Source organism: Astatotilapia calliptera, chromosome 2 (assembly GCF_964374335.1).
Source record: "Astatotilapia calliptera chromosome 2, fAstCal68.1, whole genome shotgun sequence".
Classification (NCBI taxonomy): domain Eukaryota; kingdom Metazoa; phylum Chordata; class Actinopteri; order Cichliformes; family Cichlidae; genus Astatotilapia; species Astatotilapia calliptera.
The window spans coordinates 8,163,920-8,183,070 of NC_137423.1; the positions used below are offsets into that span (position 1 = coordinate 8,163,920).

The 19,151-nt window shown below is 39.4% G+C and overlaps 1 long non-coding RNA gene across 1 annotated transcript; it reads left to right on the forward strand.

Moving 5' to 3' along the window:
• The first annotated feature begins 1,860 nt into the window (after positions 1–1,860).
• Positions 1,861–18,921, forward strand: LOC145430282 (uncharacterized). The gene is made up of 2 exons (XR_013910752.1): positions 1,861–2,013; positions 11,572–18,921. It is a non-coding gene; the product is annotated as an uncharacterized LOC145430282 (long non-coding RNA).
• The last annotated feature ends 230 nt before the right edge of the window (positions 18,922–19,151 follow it).

Genomic DNA, 19,151 nt, shown 5'->3' on the forward strand with positions numbered 1-19,151 from the left:
GTTTAAATGAACAATGCTGTGTTCAGAGATGCAGAGCGTCTGCAGGGGCTTTTCTATCACATGTTTATCTTCTCTTGGACAGTGGCACCAGCCACCGACACTGGCGTTTTGTGTTGTGCATACACAGTGGCTTTGAGACACAACTTATATAAAGATTGCTTCTTGTTAAATTGTGAAAAGCTGCTTCTTGTTAGAGGAGAGAAAAGCTTCCCTCAAGCTGAATTGTAGAGAGCTCACGGAGTGCCCAGATGGCAGAGCCTGTGTGAATGTTGAGCAGTGGAAGTGCTGAAAAATTGCCAAGCAAGCTATGAATTTGAATGATAGATGTTGTTCATCATCAGTTCAACCAGAATACAGACTAAATATCTTCGGTGCAAAAGGAAAACCGCTAATGTCTCAAAAGGACATTCAGGTTTTCATTTGATCCTTTGATAGGAACCGGCACAATAAACATAATTTGAGGCTGGACTTTCAAAAGCTGGCAACATTTAATAAACTTACATAAGTATAAAAAAAATAAAAACTTAATTAGTGTTAGGCCATGATAAACAGATAGCTGATTCATTCCTGTGCCCATCAATGCATATTAAAGCACAGTTTTTTGTTTGTTGACACCAATGGTGCCGTTGAGCAGTGTTGCAATACTGCAATGCTTTTTATTTATTTTTTTCCTTTCTATATTTATATGGAAATATAACATTTCAGTCTACTGTGAATATACTGTACTTTTACACAGTTCTTATAAATACAATGTTTTCATATACATAGCATAACATAAAAGTGCTAAACCCACTCTTTTCCCCACTTTTATTTTGATTTCCAGCTCAAATGCTTAAAAAAACCCTCTTATCTGTAGTAGCAGGAACACCAGAGAGGTTGTCCATGCATACAAACATGTGATATAAGTAATACAGTACACATTGCTGGAAATGCAGAGGGCAGCTTAAAAATGGATCCTGAGCAGTAAATGGAAGCAGAGTGAGCGAAAGAGCAGATTCCCACAATGATTTTGTTGAATTCCATCTTACATCACACAAATATTCAAGTCTTTCTTTCTTTCTTTCTTTCTTTCTTTCTTTCTTTCTTTCTTTCTTTCTTTCTTTCTTTCTTTCTTTCTTTCTTTCTTTCTTTCTTTCTTTAATGTATTTCTTGAAGATATATAGATATTTTAGACCTTTTGCTTAATATAAACAGGCTCATATGAATCCAATGCATCGTCCAATTTTTCTTCAGCTTGTGCAGGTTTTCTTACAGCATAAAAAGCAGCAAAGTGTCTAAAAATTGAAGATACTCAACCAAATAATGTGATCTAAACAGTTCAGAATTTCTTTTAATCTGTTAAATTATTTAATTAGACAAACACAACAGCAGCTGCACTCCGCTGTGACATTATTTCTGAGTAGTGTGCAAATTTTCTTTCCTGGTGTTTTCTCGCTCTTTGCAGATGCAAATGACATTTCCAAGATGAACAATCTAAACAAAGTAATGTGTGTTTTCCAGTTAACACATTCATTTATAAATTTAATTGTGATGTTTATCTCCTTCACATTCAACCTCATTTATATTTGGTTCCCAAAGAATTTTGTGTAATTACCAGGCAACCATCCTTTCTTCCTAGTCTTGAAAAGATTGCCTATTTTAATTGTCGTGGGATTGAGCCATTACATTATATCTATTGTCACTGTGTAAAAGAAATGCACAATACATTTTTGTACAACATATAAAATATTGTATGTCCAAAGTAACCATTAATCTGCCATTGTAGAACTTGAGTGCAAATTTCTTACATTTTACTTTTAGATAAATATTTTAAGTATATTTCCATAATGTTTTCTTTGTTATTAATCTTCCCTCTTCCATTTCACCCTTTCATTTGAATCTGCTATTATGAAATAGCTCACAAATGTGCTAGAAAACATGGAAGTCAGAGTGAGTGAGCAGTCTGCGGAGTGAAAATCCATCGTGTTCCTCAGCACCATCTGGTGAAGTATTCTGGAGACCTGTGGGTGATAGGTATGCATGCGTGCATGCGTGCGAGTGTGTGAGTGAATTGTGTGTGTGTCGTACATGTCAAGTGTGAGTCTGTGTGTTTGTGCAGGAAGCGAAACCAGGACATATGGCCTGTGAACCTTATATCAGAACAGGGAAAGCAGGAGGGAGAGAGGATGTGAGCAGTGATGGTGAAGCTGTTAAACCCCCCACATCTAAAAAGTAGGTCTCCATGAGCAATGGAACAACAAGGTGTTCCTCAAATCACACCCTCAATTTCTTCTTTAGATTGGATTAATATGACCTTATAAAGGCCTATTTATCTTTTGAACAAATTGAACAAGTAAATCAAAGCAAGCCCAAATACCATGAATCAAAGCAAACCACAAGCAAGCTGAACATCAAATTCTGTAAGTACAAAAGAAATTTTTCACTGAAAGAAAACTTTATCCATCTTGGACCATCTACATTTGAGAATGATTCATGCATTGAAGGAACTGCACTGAGCTCTCATTCTCTGCCACATAACACCTTCATACTTGGGAATGGCTGCAAGGTCAAAATCAAAGTTTTTATATTCTTCTGTTATGTACAGTGATTTCATCGCAATTTCATCAAGGCATGGCATTTGGGGCTGTGAATCTAAGTTCCCTCTTGGTATCATATATAAGTCAACTAACCTGCTGCCATTGAATGAAATACTGCAACTCCCTGTATATTGCTGCACTCTTTGTCGACTGCAAATACTTCAAAACATAGCCATTAAATTCTACTCCTTTCCTCAAGATTTACTAGCTAACAGTGTAATATAGAGTAGATTTTAAACAACTAATATTCGTTTTTAAACTTCCAGGCATTCACTCACTCCACATCATATCAATTTTATCATCGATGTTCATGTGATACAAAAAGGTTTCCACAGGACTATATGCAGTTCTATGAAAAACTATATGAAAAAAGTACACACTTCCATAGGAATTAAGCATGTAACTCAGGTGCTGCTAACGAATTGCACTTGATATATATGTTATAAAAGCAGAGGTTTTGGCAGTTTGATGGTATATGTTAACACAATGGTGCAATTTTCCCATGAGTGAGCATCCCAGCAAATTCCCCTTACTGTGCAAGGATGTGCAATGCTTAAAGAAACTAAAAAACCCCAAACCTACATCTCAGACTCCTCAGTTCTCATGTTACCATGTTAATGACAGAACAGGTTAGTTAAAACTAAACTCAACATATCAGCACAAATACTTCATACTAACTGTTAAGCATGGTGGTGGAGGGGAGCTGATTTGGACCTGGGTGCCTTGCAGTCAATGAATTGCTTATGATCGCCTTTGTATATCAGATTAGAGACTGATGAAGTCATAGGAAAAATGACTTCTTCAAGTTATTGCAGCCAAATTTGCTTCTACAAGCTACTGAAGCTACTGGTCTGTGCTTAGTTTTTCACATAGAGTCATGTGTAAGCTCTTTTTCACATGACTATAATAAATGATATTTTGCCTGCAGATCACTGAGGTCATTCTCCCAATAATTCACATCAGTTCCCCCAATAACTGAGAAACCTTTCTCTGTTAATGTGCACAGGCTCTGGAAGAGTCTGCCATCCCACATAAAGTCCCCTCCAACAGTTGACCATTCAGAAGAATATAATTAATCATGTGCTCCTTACTATGTGTTCTAACAAAGCAAAAAGACAACGGCTATAACACTGTTAAACCTAATCTCTGTGTACAGAGTGGAATCTGTGTGCGATGTGAAAGATATGCGACTCAGGTCTGCATTTTGAGGCCAGTCTCTCAAACAGAACCAGAAATCAACTAAGCAAATGTGTTACGTGTCATGTGGAGCACAAAGCCCACAAAGGTGCATTTAATTTGAACCAACGCGCCAGGCAACAAGCAACAACTACTACTAGCAACAAACAAGAATGAGACACGGGGCAGACTGCTCTCTCTAAATCACAGCCCTTTTAAGCCAGCTGCTGTAATTAGCGCTGGAGCCTGACTGGAACACCAGTCCAATCTGCGATGGTGGAAAGCTGAACAAAGTCGAAGGATCCATGATGGAAATCAAAATGTGGAACATACTAATCAGCATACAAAACAGACAGGGTTAAAAGCACAAAAAGGCAAAGGAGCTCTGCCACAGCAAGTGCCATAATACATTATATTTTTACTGCGTATCTGTTCCAGTTTTATGTCAATTTTCTTTTTTTTCTTTTTTCCCCTTTCAGCTGTTTTCCTTTTTAGGTTTTGTATACATTTGGAAAGTGCTCTGGGTCAGCCCCTGTTGTTTTTAAATGTGTATAAGTAAAAACGATTGGACCTGATGTGACTTATTATGAGAATATCAAATTACCATGCCATTGTGTCAGTGTCACTGTTGCCTCTGAGATATGCACCCAGTGTCCTTTAGCTTCTTTGACATTTAGAAGTGTTTCTTGTTTATGTCCAGTAGGGGTGGTAGAGGAATAGGTCACAGCTGGTACTGGTGCCCAGGCTGCTTGGTTTCCAACCCTTTAGTTTCATTTTGCTTTACTTAGTTTTAGGGATCAAAATTAATCGGTTTGCTTTAGGAAAACTTGGATGAAAACACAAACTGCCATAATAATAATAATAATAATAATAATACATTTTATTTATGAGCGCCTTTCAAGTCACCCAAGGACACTTTACAATAGGATAAAACACTTAGTAAAATAATGGCAGAATAAGAACAATAAAACAAAAGCACAAGATAGAGAACCAATGTTTCTTATTTCTGGGGGCAGAGAGTTCCACAGCCTGGGAGCAGATCAGCTGAAAGCTCTGCTTCCCATGGTGGTGAGGCAGAAGGAAGGCACAGCAAGCTGGATAGAAGAAGAAGATCGAAGTGAACGGGCAGAACAGGTAGTGGTTAACAGGTCAGAAAGGTAAGGAGGAGCGAGGTTATGAATGGCCTTGAAGGTGAGCAGAAGAAGTTTGAAAATTATCCGGAATTTCACAGGGAGCCAGTGAAGTTCCTGAAGAACAGGGGTGATGTGCTGGTAGGAGGGGGTTCTGGTGATAATACGAGCAGCAGAGTTCTGAACCATTTGAAGCTTATGGAGGGATTTATGGGGGAGACCATGGAGAAGAGAATTGCAGTAGTCAATACGGGAGGTAACAAGACTGTGGACAACAATGGACGTAGACTGGGTGGAAAGAGAAGGAAGCAATCTGTTAATGTTGCGTAGATGGGAGTAGGCAGAACGGGTGAGATTATTGATGTGAGATTTATAGGAAAGTGAACTGTCTAGGATGACACCAAGGCTCTTAACCTGAGGAGAAGGGAAAACTGTGGAGTTATCGAGTAAGAAATGGTTTGCCTTCAGAAGGTTGGATTTGGTGCCAATAAGGAGGATCTCAGTTTTATCCTCATTGAGCTTTAGAAAATTAGAGGTAAACCAGGATTTTAACTCGGATAGACATTTTGAAAGGGAGGAAGGTGGGAGGGAGGAATCAGGTTTGCAAGAGAGATATAACTGGGTGTCATCAGCAAAACAGCGAAACTGAAGATCAAATTTGCAGAAAATGGTACCTAGAGGGAGGATGTATATTATGAAGAGAAGAGGGCCTAAAACTGAGCCTTGAGGTACACCAGAGGTGACGGTGAATAGACGAGAGCGGAATGATCTTAGTTGAATAAACTGGGAACGGTCGAGGAGATATGATTGAAACCAGGCGAGGGGTGTGTCAGAGATGCCGAGAAAGGAAAGTCTGCTTAGAAGTACAGAGTGAGAAATGGTGTCGAAGGCTGAACTCAGATCTAAAAGGACGAGAATGGTGAGAAGACCAGAGTCAGCTCCGATCAGAAGATCGTTAGTGACTTTAAGTAAAGCAGTTTCTGTACTGTGACATGAGCGAAAACCAGATTGAAATCTCTCATAGATGTTATTATTAACCAGGTGTAAATGAAGTTGAGCTGCAACCACTTTTTCGAGTATATTAGAAATGAAGGGTAAATTGGAAATCGGATGGAGGTTGTTAAAGTTGTTAGGATCTAAAGAAGGTTTTTTCAGTATAGGAGAGACTAGATCAGTCTTGAATAAGGAGGGAACGATACCGGTGGTGAGAGAAGAGTGAATGATAGCAGAGATGAGTGGGAGTAAAGAAGAGAGGCAGGATTTCACAAGCCCCGTGGGCATGGGGTCAAGATGACATGTGGCAGGCTTTGATTTACATATGAACTCGGAAATATCGGATAAATCAGGAAGATGAAAAGTGGAAAACGTCTCAAAAAGGAGAAAAGGTTCTGTAGAGGGCATACATACAACATTTGATCTGAGTTGCTGGTGGAAGTTATTGATTTTCGTAGTCCAGAACAGCATCAAGGAGTTGCAGGTTTCAGAGGAATAGAAGTGCGGTGGTAAAGCATTGGGGGGTTGAATTAGTTTGTTGAGAACTGAAAACAGAGTCCTTGCATTACCCTCATAAGAACTGATAATACCAGAGGAGAAGCTTTGTTTGGCCTTGTTGATGGAGTCTTTATACTGAAGTACGTGGTATTTATAGATTTCTGAATCAACAGTTGCCATAACATCACAGTGCAACTAAATAAAGGGAAACCGTGACAAAAAAGGCTTTTAATTCATGCTCATATTGCTGCTAGAAAAGGTCTGTTCACATTTCTTGTTTCATTTGCAAAAATGAAATGTCACTTAATTCAAAATGTCATCAACAAAAGCCCACATTAAAATTACTTGCATTAAATTGACAACTCAAAATAAATCAGCAAAACAGATTAAATGAAAATATCCTTGTTGCATTGTTGCTCTAATGCACCACTTAACTCATGTGAACAGCTGTTTTCAGTAACATTTTAATAAAATTTATCCTAATACATTTGCTTACGAGTAATGTGTTTTATATTGTATAATGGAACTATAATACCAATGAATGGCATTCGTACTTGGATTCATGCTTTTGTCTGTCTGATGACACTTTGTCACATGAGTGCAGAGTGAGAGGTCATCTGAATGTAGGAGTCCTCCGTCACAAGTATTAAAATGGTGATACATAAGAAATGAAGCCAGCATTTTGCCAGCACTCCACCACATCCTAGTGGTATGTGAAGTATGTGGGCTGATTTATAATGCCTCTATTATATCACTGCATCGCAAGAGGCATGAGACGTCAGTGTGACAGTACGAGCAATCGCCATCCTACAATCCGTAACTCAGCAGACTGTGAACAAAAAGGAAAAGATAACAACATAATGACTTTATGACTGAGAAACTGCAGAAAACAAAGCTGGTAAAAGCCTTAAAGGGGAATCTGACAACTAGTTTCAGTTACATCGCACAAATTATGTCAATAAGAGAATGAAAACATTAAAAAAAAAATACACAAATATGCAATTTTCATTACATTTTAGAACCTTGGTGCACAATTGTTTAGCCACATGGCACCAATAGAAAAATATTTTCTTTTTCTTTCTTTTTTTTCTAGAGACATTAAATAACCAAAAATATCACTGGATGACATAACCATCATATTTCACATGGCAGTCTGTTTGCTGTGGGCTGCCATTAATCAGTCTACCCTCCATAATTCGAAGAAGGAAGGTCTGTCTGAGAATGTCAAGTATTTCGGTGGGAGAACAGACTCATTGGCAGATAAGACCAGCTGAGGAATGTTTAACTGGCTAATGTAAAGCGACAAAAAGGGGAAAAGGAACGCATGAAACACCATCTTTTTATAAATCAGACCCACCTACACACATGCACAGGCATACACAGACACACACAAGCACACATGCGATGAAACATGACTTATGGAGCTCTCTGCTGTCACAACAAACAGAGCAGCGGGTGACCCGTGGAGTCAGGAGGCGTTTCTGGAATCAGCTGTCTTAGTGTAAAAACAGTCTCCTGCTGTTTGTACAATTGGGTCATTCCCAAACTCGGCAGGCTGAATGGAAAGACATGCAGAGAGCTGGGAATTTCCAGATGACCATCTCCACCCTCTTTTGAATTTTTTTTAACTTCTAATGGCGAATAATATTATCTATCCAGAATTAATGTGCTACACTTACACATTCCTGATGCACAGACAATTTCTGTACCCAAGCAGATGCTTCCTGCTGCCCTGAGCGGAGCGAGGAGCTGGCAAGAGACACAAATCAATATTTTTTTCTAAAAAATGTATTTAACGGTGCACTTAACAAAAGGACAAATTCTTGTTTATAGAAATGACCTGTCCAAGTAGCTGCAGGCAGGCAGAGAGCTGATAGAAAACACAGCCCGCTGAGCTGCTGGACATTGAGCTGCTTCACTGGAGCAGTTAGTGGGAAATGGTTTGCTCAAGGGCTGCTGGACTTACGTGATCTGATTTTCTTCAGGGAATACAAACCAATGCTTTTAAACCTCTACTGAGTGTTCAGATGATAAACCTACATATCCATGTATATGACCCGTGATAATCATTTATTAATGGAAAAATACATTAATTACAACCATCTGCTACTGCTAATACCAACAACAAATCGAACTAATTTTACAGCCGTCTAGACTGTTGAAATCATCTTTCTGCTCTTGAAATTTTGCCACAGTTTTATATATAGTGCCAATTCACAACAAAATCTATCTCAAAGTGCTTTGTATGATTAGGTGAACAATTTCGTGGAGAGAATGATAACAATCAGGCGATCCTCTGCGAGAAAGCACTTGGAGACTGTGGGAGGCAAGAACTCCCTTTTTAAGAGGAAGAAGTCTCCAGCAGAGTGGCAAGAAAGGTACACTGTTAAATATTGTAGGAACAACAATTAAACCAGTAGTCTGAGAGCAAAGTGCTCTGTTGGGGTGATACTATGAGGTAAGGAGTGACCCCCTTCACATTACCTAATAATATTTTCCACTGTATAAAGATATCACTGTAGCTTTAAGAGATCTTGTTGCTGTGTGATAGCTGGCAGTGTAAACCAGGTCATAGCAACAGTTTTAATGCACCAAACAGGATCATTATGGCTGGTAAAGAGCCTTCCCCTCAGCTCCCCTGCCCTCCCGTAGACATCAAGTCAACTGTGTCATTGGCCTGCTAATGGGAGGGATCACGCTTGGCTGTATAACAAGAGCAGGACAAGCTGTCAGTGGTCCTCTGACAGGTGCAGCTTTCCCAGAATGCCCTGCGGCCATGCCGCAGAGCGCCACCGAAGCCCCTAAATCTCCGGCTGCTCTCTGCTGACGAGCCAAACGCGTCCATCTCCCACAGACAGAAGTAATTAGGTTTTCACCCGGGCCTTACGCAGCAAACTGGGAGAATACTCTGCTGCTGTCTCACTCTCTCTTCCTCGCTCCCACTCTTCCTTTCTTTCACTGCCAATCAAACTAACTCCAGCTTTCTCAATTAACGACATTTTTGTGCATGTTTGTGTTCGTGAAACACAACGAGGAACAGACAGAAAGCCTGAGAAAATGAACGATGCTCAAAACTCCCACAGCTATTAATGATTTGTTATAATAACCACCAAACCATCTCATCCAGTAAACAAGTGTGGGTGTGGAGGCCTTGTCATTCATACAAGCCCGCTGAGCAAACACGTCATCTCACCAACAGCTATTTATTTACATAATACAGTTATATAAGGAATACAAATGCCTAATGCAGGACTGCAAGGGCTAATCAGACCACATGCAATACTCTGGAGTTTCAGTGTGACTGATATCACCACCTTTGCTCCTTGTCAACTAAGTATGTATGTTTTTAAATCCAAAGTATGCTGCAGTTATCTTCTGAGTTATTTTTAAGCACTATTGTGTCTCCTAGAAACTATGTTTATTCATCAGAAGTAAATTTAGCAATCAGTTTTGCTTCCTGAATGTGTGTGTGTGTGTGTGTGTGTGTGTGTGTGTGTGTGTGTGTGTGTGTGTGTATATATATATATATATATATATATATATATATATATATATATATACATATGTGTGTGTGTGTGTGTGTGTGTGTGTGTGTGTGTGTGTGTGTGTGTGTGTGTGTGTGTAAACAAAAGGTCAAAATCACTTTGATAATTACGCTAAGTTGTATGGAAAACACAGGGAGAATGTGAGGACTTCATATGCAGATTCAAAAACAAAAATACTAAAACAAAACAAAAACTGCTGCCTTAAGTTATACAAATTATACCAAATTATCGGGTCTTATGCTTCACTTCACTCTTGACTAATTTATCCAAGCCTTATGTGTTAAAATTAATTATGCTGTAGCTTCTGTTAACTCGCACTGAATTGCACTTTACCAATGCTCTCTTGAAAAATGTGTCTTTTTCAATTATGTTGATGGCAAATAGTCATAATGGTGACATTATGTCCTTGTCAAAAACTATCTGTTGTTATAAATCAGAAGCATGAGTGGAATAAATGTTAAATGGTTATAGTGCACAAAATTATGTTTATAGCCTTCTTTTTTTTTTTGCATGAAATTGGGACAACACATGAGAAACATAACTCACTTATCATAGTTTGTGGATTACCTTGAGTGACAGTTTTCATCTGAGAAGGGAAATGCATCATAATGCTTAAAAAAATTAAAATAATAGAGCCTGCAGTGTCTAAAAAGTGAAGCAAATGTAAAGTCCCTGAAATCTGCATTATTTCTGCTGGGCAGCAAGGGGCAATTCCTCTGTCCAGTGGTATAGAAGTCTTTTAGAAAACAAAACTACATTTTATTTCATTAATAACCCCAGTAAACATTTTCCTAATAGGTTCAACTGTTTTAAGTCTAATTTGACACAGTACTGATACAGCATAATGTTCTCTTTGTGGATTATGGTCCCATTTAGGCTAAAAGAGGCAATAAAGCAGGGCACTGTGTGATAGACGAGTCACTACCGACCTTACCTCGGAACAAAAAGTAACCTCCATCCTCAAATAAAGTGAAAACATAATAGAAAATGTCCTGGTGATTCTATACTTTCACAGTTTCATGATTGACTTGTTTTTGTTGCTTTTTGAGGATAGCGGGTGGAGTTGAGGGGATTGTATACAGGTGTTTGTCTTCATAAGTTATGTCTAATCAATCAATCAATCAATCAGTTTTCCACAGATGGCCTGCAATGTTCTTGAGACACTCAAGCAATAAAGCAGAAATACAATCTGGAAACTCCATGGGCCCACCCACTTCAGTTTTTTATTTGCAAAGTTAAAAATGTGTTAAGTTTGATATTGTTGCCTGCAGACTGCAAATCAATTGTCTTTCTGAATCCACTGCTAAAGTGACATTAAGCCTCCCTAAAATGAAATGAAATCAAGTCTAGCCAGTCATTTCCCATTGTACAAAGACATTTCCTGAGTATAAGTTGAGTATCCTTTGCACTCACATCCTCTAAACATAAAACAGCAGCTTTGTGCATAGCAACTAAAAACAAATTAATTGCTGAAAAGTGACCTCAGAAATATTTCATGTTGATTTTTTTGGACTGCTTCTCTTGACTTTGGTTCATCAAGCACAACGTTTTGTGCATGGTTTTATTATGGATTAGGGAGAGTCTTTTTGTTGGATACAAGTTTGTGTTTATGTTTCATTTCCTCTTTCTGTTTGTGTGCTTTTATATTTACAGCTTATCTTTGTTTTGCAAATCCATGAACCCACTAGGCTGATGCTACAAAGGAAAGTGTGCTGAGGATGGTCAAGACAGTTCCTGCAAAACAGTTTACGTTCTGACATACTTTCCTAAACACTGGAGAGAGAAAACAAGTGTTCTGTCCCTTTGCTTTTCAGGACCACTCGACATAAGTAGGGCAACGGGAAGTGATACGACATTTTTCAAAAGGATATTTGGAACACACGCACTTATAGGCCAAAAGTAATTCTTTTGGTTCTGCTGCTGAAAAATCTGAAATGATGTATCTAGCTATGTGTATTTTCTAGGCTGGGACTGCACACCAGATTCACAGCGAGTCTGCCACAAAGTGGGAACAAATTTATCTTGGCATTCACTTCCTGGCTACAGCAGAACAAGTCTTCAGTGCATCTTCTATAGCTGTCTGGGAGTTTCTCCATGATGACAAAAACTGATTTTATCTATTCTTAGTCTGTTTTGTGTGTGAGTGTGTCACATATATATAAATATATATTGGTGTAGAGTAAAGAAGAAAACTGTCAGTTGGCTGAGGTGGTTGTCCTTCCAAACTTCTGAAGAAACTTATTTTTCCTGTCTTAAAACGTTTTATTCACTCAATATTGATGTAATAAGATATTCTGCACACATGGTATCAGTGGCCAGTGAAAACTTCAGGAAACTTCTCAGGAAGAAAAACATCTTATTTAGATCCATAAACCTAGGAGTTTATCTGGTGGGTTCTGAAAGGTTGTCAAGAGTCCAAGGACAGCAGGAGTTTGTGAAACTGTGCCATGAGCATCTGAGAGAGTGGAGTTAAAAAAGTACCAGAAAAAAACAAAACCAAACATGATGCAAGTATGTTTGGTTTAGTAATATAATAATGATAAATGAACAACATTAAACACACAAAGTAAATGTTGTGGGAAAGCCTGAACATTTGCATAAATGTCTTAGTGCTAAAAAAATCTCCAACCATATAATATTTTGATGTTAACCATTTCTAAATTTAGTCAAATGAACATTATTGTTAATTGCTGGCCATAAATTAGTGCTCACTGGCTTTACTGGGGTAGCGACTAAACACAAGACATGAACACCTTCATTAGGTAAACCTGCTCAATTGTTCATTAATCCAAAATCTAATTAGCCAATCACATGGCTGTAACTTGAAATAACCATCAGGTCGGGGAAGAAAGGTGATTTAACTAAATTGGGCATGGTCTGCTGGACAAGTTGCTCTGAGTGTTTGAAAACTACTTCAGTTTTCAGGAAGGAATCCAGGTATGCAGCAACTGGCTGTTCTCTTAGTGAAAATACCTTGTTGATGCCAGCAATCAGAGGAGAATCCTCAGACTACTTCAAGGTGACAGTAACTCAAATAACCACTTGTTACAACCAAGGTATGCAGGAGAGCATCTCTGAATGCACAATACATTTAACACTGAAGCAGATTGGCTACAGCAGCTTAAGGCCAGGGCATTGGTAAATTGCATTTGTATCAAACAAATCTGCAGCAGCTGTGTGATGCTATCATGTCTATAATCTAAAATCAGAGACTAAAATCTCTGAGGAATGTTTCCAGCACCTTGTTGAATCTATGCCATGAAGAATTACGGGATCTCTGTAGGGAAAAGGGAGCCAAACCTAGTCCTATCAAGGTGCACTTAATAAAGTAGTCAACGCAAGGTTAATTTATTGAGCTAATGACTCAATCAGCTGATTGAAAAAGCAATTACTTTGTTGTTTGTGATTTAAAAAAATAAATTAAAGAAAAATAGCTTTTCAGATTGAATAGCGACAACGTAAACAGCATTTCAGTATTTTTCAATTTTGCATAGAAATGAACCATTGCCTGCACTTCAGGATCATAAATCTTCTTCTATTTTTTTTCTTTTGTAGATAAAAAAATAGATAGTTATTCAAATCTGATGTTAGGAATATCTGATCTGACCATAATCTTACACAAAAATGCCACAGACTTTTTCTCTAACCTTGAAAGGCTGTTGTAGAGGAGAAAGATTTCTTCTTTTTTTTTACCGGAGCAGTCATAGAGATGTAAATAATGTGTGGAAAGAAGGTGTGGTTTGCTAGGAACAGGCCAGATCTGCCAGCTGACAGCCTCCATTATAGAGACGGGGCTGCAGACTGGGGTTAACTCATGCAGATCAAGCTGATGTGACGCACCAGCAGCTGCTTTTTCATTCACTGACTGCTCAGTGCAGCAGGGTTTAACCTCAATCTGTGCAGTGCTGAGGCTCAGCATGTATAAAAAGCAGCTATTGGGATTACTGTTTTTGTTGTCATTTTTTTAAACATATGTAAATATATATATTATGTCTTTACAAACTGAGCAGGTATTGATCATTTCTTTGTCCATTATTGGGGCTCATTCACAAATCTATACTGTAAAAGTCTATGCAAATATTTTAAACAAAACTCCAGAAGTCAGCAATGCTTTCTTTATTTGAATTTATTAGTAAATTACTAACACATTTGCAGTTGAAAGTTGAAACCATGGTGTATTAACATTTCTTAAAAGCTTATAATTTCTAAAAGCTTAACATACAAAAAACCCTGGTTTAATATCCCAATTTTTAATGTCTGTTCAGCAACTGAAGTGACTCTCATCTTGGGCTAACGTAGGTTACATTTGTTTTTCTCCTGGTCTGTTATTCTCTTCTGGCCTGGTCTCTGGGGACATGATATTCACCATCTTGGCAATTTTAGCCAACAACATTATTATACCATCATCACTTTCAAGAAATCTCCTCAGAATGTGCTCCTTTCCTGTCTTCCACCTCAGACACTATTCATCTGCTTTGTCCACGATACACCTTTAGGCATATGTATTTCCTTTTTTAGTGAATTGGAGCATGGCAGCAGGCTGATGGCAAATGGAGGATGATTTTGATCCACTAACACACAGAGAGTGGTGACAAGAAAATTGGCCTGTGTGCACATTTCATATACTGATGGCGATTTTGCATGCACTTTTAATTTGAGTGCAATGTAAGTATAGCCCAGTTTACCAAAAAGTTGGGACACATGTAAATGATTTTCAGCCTATATTTATTTTGGAAAAACACTTTTCTTTTCTTTTTTAATTTTAATATAAGCTATTTTTGAATTTGATACCAGAAACACTTCACAAAAGTTGTGTCATGGTCCCTGTGCCCCGCTGGTCGATCCTCTATTGGGCAATATGTTTGTGGTTTGTTTGCTCTCTCTCATTCTCTCTCTCGCTGCGGCGACGCTCATTGCGGGCTCCCGCTGCTGGCCCACACACCTGCTCATCACCGCACCGGCCGCTGATCCCAGCTGATTACTGCACTACTTAGATGGCGAGTCTGCACTAGTCTTCGCTGGATCGTGAGCTCAGTTAAACTTGTGTATCTGCCAACCTGTATTTTGAGAATCTTTTGTAATTATCCCGCTAACCCGATATTTTGTGTTTAGATCGTTTTTTTGGAACCCGATTCTGAGAGGAGTGATTGAGGAGGAACATTTGTACAGAAAGTGTGGAGCACCCTTCTCCCAACCCTGTTTCCCACGGACCCTGGCGACCCGGACCCGTTTCCCCTGCACGTTGTATATAGCCACTTGGTGAATGTGTTCACTGTAAATAAACGCACTGTTCTTCGCTTAAAGGAATACCCTGGCCTGCGCCTGAGTCTCTTTCGGAAACCTTATCAAGTTGTGTGTATCAAAGACTGCGTAGACAAATATTCCAGCAACATATTAGTAATGTTTCTTGGTGCAAAGATCCAAAGACTTTGAGGTTTTCTACAGTACATACAGAAATATTAATACAAAAACTGACATAAATAAATAACATAAGACCAAGAAGCAAAACACACATGAGAAAGGGACAAACCAACAACCTGACAAACTACAAAGGGAGACTGTGATATACAGGATACATAGAAGAGTAGTTAGGGCAGGGTGGAAATAGCTGGGGAAAGTGCAATCATCTCAAGATTGCTGGGAGACACAACTTTGTCTTCTTGTCCTTTTGTTTTCTTGTCCTTCTAGTGAACCTGTTACTAACAATGACCAGTCACAATTATGGAAAAGTGTATCGACTGTAGAGCAGATGAATTTTACAATGGGAGGTGAAACTGTACTATAGAGGAAATATGAAGAGGTTAAACACACAATACAGACAGAAAGCACTATGTACAAAATCCAATGGAAGGGAGTTTCAGTGAATCCAAGTCCCCGATCCTTCCCAAGTCTCCCGAACAGAATCTCTCGGAACACCACTTTCCTAGGCACAGGATGAGGCACATTAGAAACCTTCATAGAGTTAACAGAAACAGACTTACAGAGAGGTGAGGTGAAGACTGCCGCGGTTAGACAATACTCAGGCTGGCTGGAACAACGGGCTAGGGTTTCAGCCGGGAGACATGGAAGACATTATGGATGCGAATATTCCACAACCGTTTTAGATGAACAGAAACTGGGTTGATAAGGGAGTCGATTTCAAAAGGTCCAATGAAGCTTGGAGAGACTTTTAAGCCAGCTGCTTGTTCTGCTCTTTAGTGCATGGCTGATATCCCAAGGATGATTCACAAGGTGAGAGACCAGTAGCTGATGAGGTGTGAGAATTGTGAGCATATTTAGCCCAGCTCTTTACAGCTCTTGGTTCATCTCTCACGAAACATTTGGTTAGTGATGAGTTGGGCTGTCTCCAAGGCAGACAGAAGCTTGGGAAGAGCCATGAATTGAGGTGCTTTGGAGAAGCAGTCAACAATGGTTAGAATGATGGTATTATCTGCAGACTGTGGGAGGCCAGTGATGAAGTCCAAGGAGATATGCTACCAGGGATGAAAGGGCCCCAAACCTGGAATTTGAAGCATCCACCTCCACAACAAACTGTTGGGTAGTGTCAGGCTGGTACAGTGGTGAGCTGGTCCTTAAGAGTGTTGAAAGCTTTCTGGGCAGCTTCGTTCCACAAGAATGGTACCTTGGAAGAAGTCAAAGTAATGAGTGGAAGAGCAACTTTGCCATAACTTTGAATCCAAAAAATTGGCAAACCCCAGGAAGTGGTGAAAGTGCCTCCTGGAGGTCGGTGTGGGCCAGTCCAAAACCACCTAGATCTTTCCTGGGTCTGCCGTGATGTGTCCTTTCTCCACTATGTGACCTACCAAGGAGATGGCGTTGGTGTGGAATACAAAAAGAGCTTATTTTCTAGGCGACGTGGGAGAACCATTCCGTCGTGTGACTCGTGGTTATAATAAAAATACCATTTTTATTTTGTATTTTTGATATGAGTCAGAATTTTGAGTTCATCATTTTGGCTTGACGTCAGTATTTTTATTTTTTTGTCACAGACAGCTTTTTCTTGTGACTCATGTGAATCCTGCAGCATGGTAATGCACTGTGATGGTGACAAAGGCCTTTTGAATCACCTGGGACGATGTGGGTACAGACAGTCCTAACAACCCCACAGCTTTTAGACTTAGACTGTGCTGAGTGGAGTGGAGGCAGGTTGACAGGATAGGATAACTTGCTGGTTGTAGCAGAAAAACAAAAGAAATAAATACAATGTCAATATTTATGTTAAAAAAAGCACTCTTATCCTCATCTATGCTGCGTCAGTTCTTCTGTTTACTCCAAATAAACAACTATTTCTGATTGTGGAGCAGCTGCATTTCAAGTAAAATCAGTCCATGCAAGAGGCTTTTGCCAAAGTTGGGTGTTAGACAGTAAAATACTCTTGAATTAAGACTAAGCTTTGGTAGGCTAATGAGCGTGGTGTGGGTGAGTCATTACTCTTTCATGTCTATTTATGCAGATTGCAATTGGTCTCACCCATCTCTGTGATCCATATTTCAATGCCTTAGATAGTATAATTGCAGGCTATGCTGTTTCTATTTCTGAGGCCTCTTTGGACTGTGAATGCCCAAAGAGAATACAGGAAACTGTGTTTGAACTGCAGGACCTGAGTGAATGGAGAATACAGCTGAACGCAGATCTATGCAAAGCAATGTAAACATGCAGTACATTAAAACCACAGGTGGTAATCAACAACTAAGAGATATGAGCACGAAACTCTGTCTGAGTTTTAACTCCTCAGCATGCAGCAGCACAATTATTTTAAGCCGTACCACCTTGGAATCATTTTCTGCAGCTTTAAGTGTTATATGAGCACATGTGGTGGAGATGGACTCCCACACAGTGGAGTGAACAGACCTCTGTCTTCATACTAAATACAGCTCTGATGGAAAATCTGTGTCAAAACGAGAAACAGTACAGTTTATACAGTAGAGCTCAGCAATTTGTCTGTTGGACATCCATCAGAAATTGTTTCCCTGACTAAACTAATGGTGGTGCAGCCAGGGCTGGTTTCAGCCTGAATTATTAAGGCCAGCTTGTAGAGAGAGAAAAAACCTAGCGAATTTAGAGACATAGCACAATCTCTGGTTCGAGGCCAGAGAAATCTCTGGTCTCTGAGAATCATACACAAGAAAAATAAGTGTACTTCACCATTGTTTCATTACTTACATAATATACACAAGGTTTTTGGATGTTTTTTTTTTTGTCTTTTCGCAAGCACTGGGTCAGTGTTTGCAGCGTTAGCAATCATTCTGTGCCAGACCTGGAGTGCCTGGGAGAAGATGACGACCAAAGAGGTTATCTCCCTGTTGCTCCGACACTAGCACCTTCACCTCTCCGGGGCAGCGAGCCTCTCCTCGCCTGATCTGTACAGAGGCAGCTACTTCCATAGGCTTTTCTCCTTTTCCTGATTATGCCTCCACATCTCCTCTGCCCTCCGTCCTCCTGCCCGTGACGTGGAAATGAATTTTAGTATGGCATGTTGAGGAATGTATCAGTTCCTAAAATGCATCTAGAGGAGAGGAGAGGCTTAAAATCGGGTCGTATCTTTTCCAGAAGCATTTTTACCTTCAACATATAAAAGTGAGATGACACAATGATGACATGAGGACGGCTCTTGAAACAAGCCATTCTTTTAATTCATAAGTTGATGTCCAACATTTCTGGCCTTCAGCGTTTCTCTGTGTTTGATTTAAAAAAGTTAAAATATCTTGTCACACTGACTGCGAATCAAGGTTGTCATACTTTGTCAAATTCCTACACTTCTCCCTCCTTGTGTTCTTTCTTTGTATCACACGCACACTTTCTTTTCCTCTCCACATTCCGATCAAACACTTGTTTGATAGCACAAGAGGAGAGACAATCACACATCTAGATATTCTTTTTAAACAGCCTGACAAAATAATAGATGCCACAAACGTAGAAGCTTGAAGTCAGATTAAAAAAAAAACAACCCACAGCCACGAGATAACCGGAGCTGCTGCAACATGCAACCAATCTCGCTGCACCACCTTTTCATACACCAATTCAAGGCAATGTTGTGACACGCCACAAGCAGATGGTTCTTTTAAGAGGACGATGTGATGGAACAGTAGTCTGTGTGGTGATTAGATCACTTGGATTTCACCTCTGTGTGTTTGTTTTGTCTCCTGCACATGAGATTACATCTGTGAGGAGACACAGTTCTTTATTGTGCAGCCCCAGAGAGAAAGTCTGGGGCCACATGTGAAAGAGCAAAG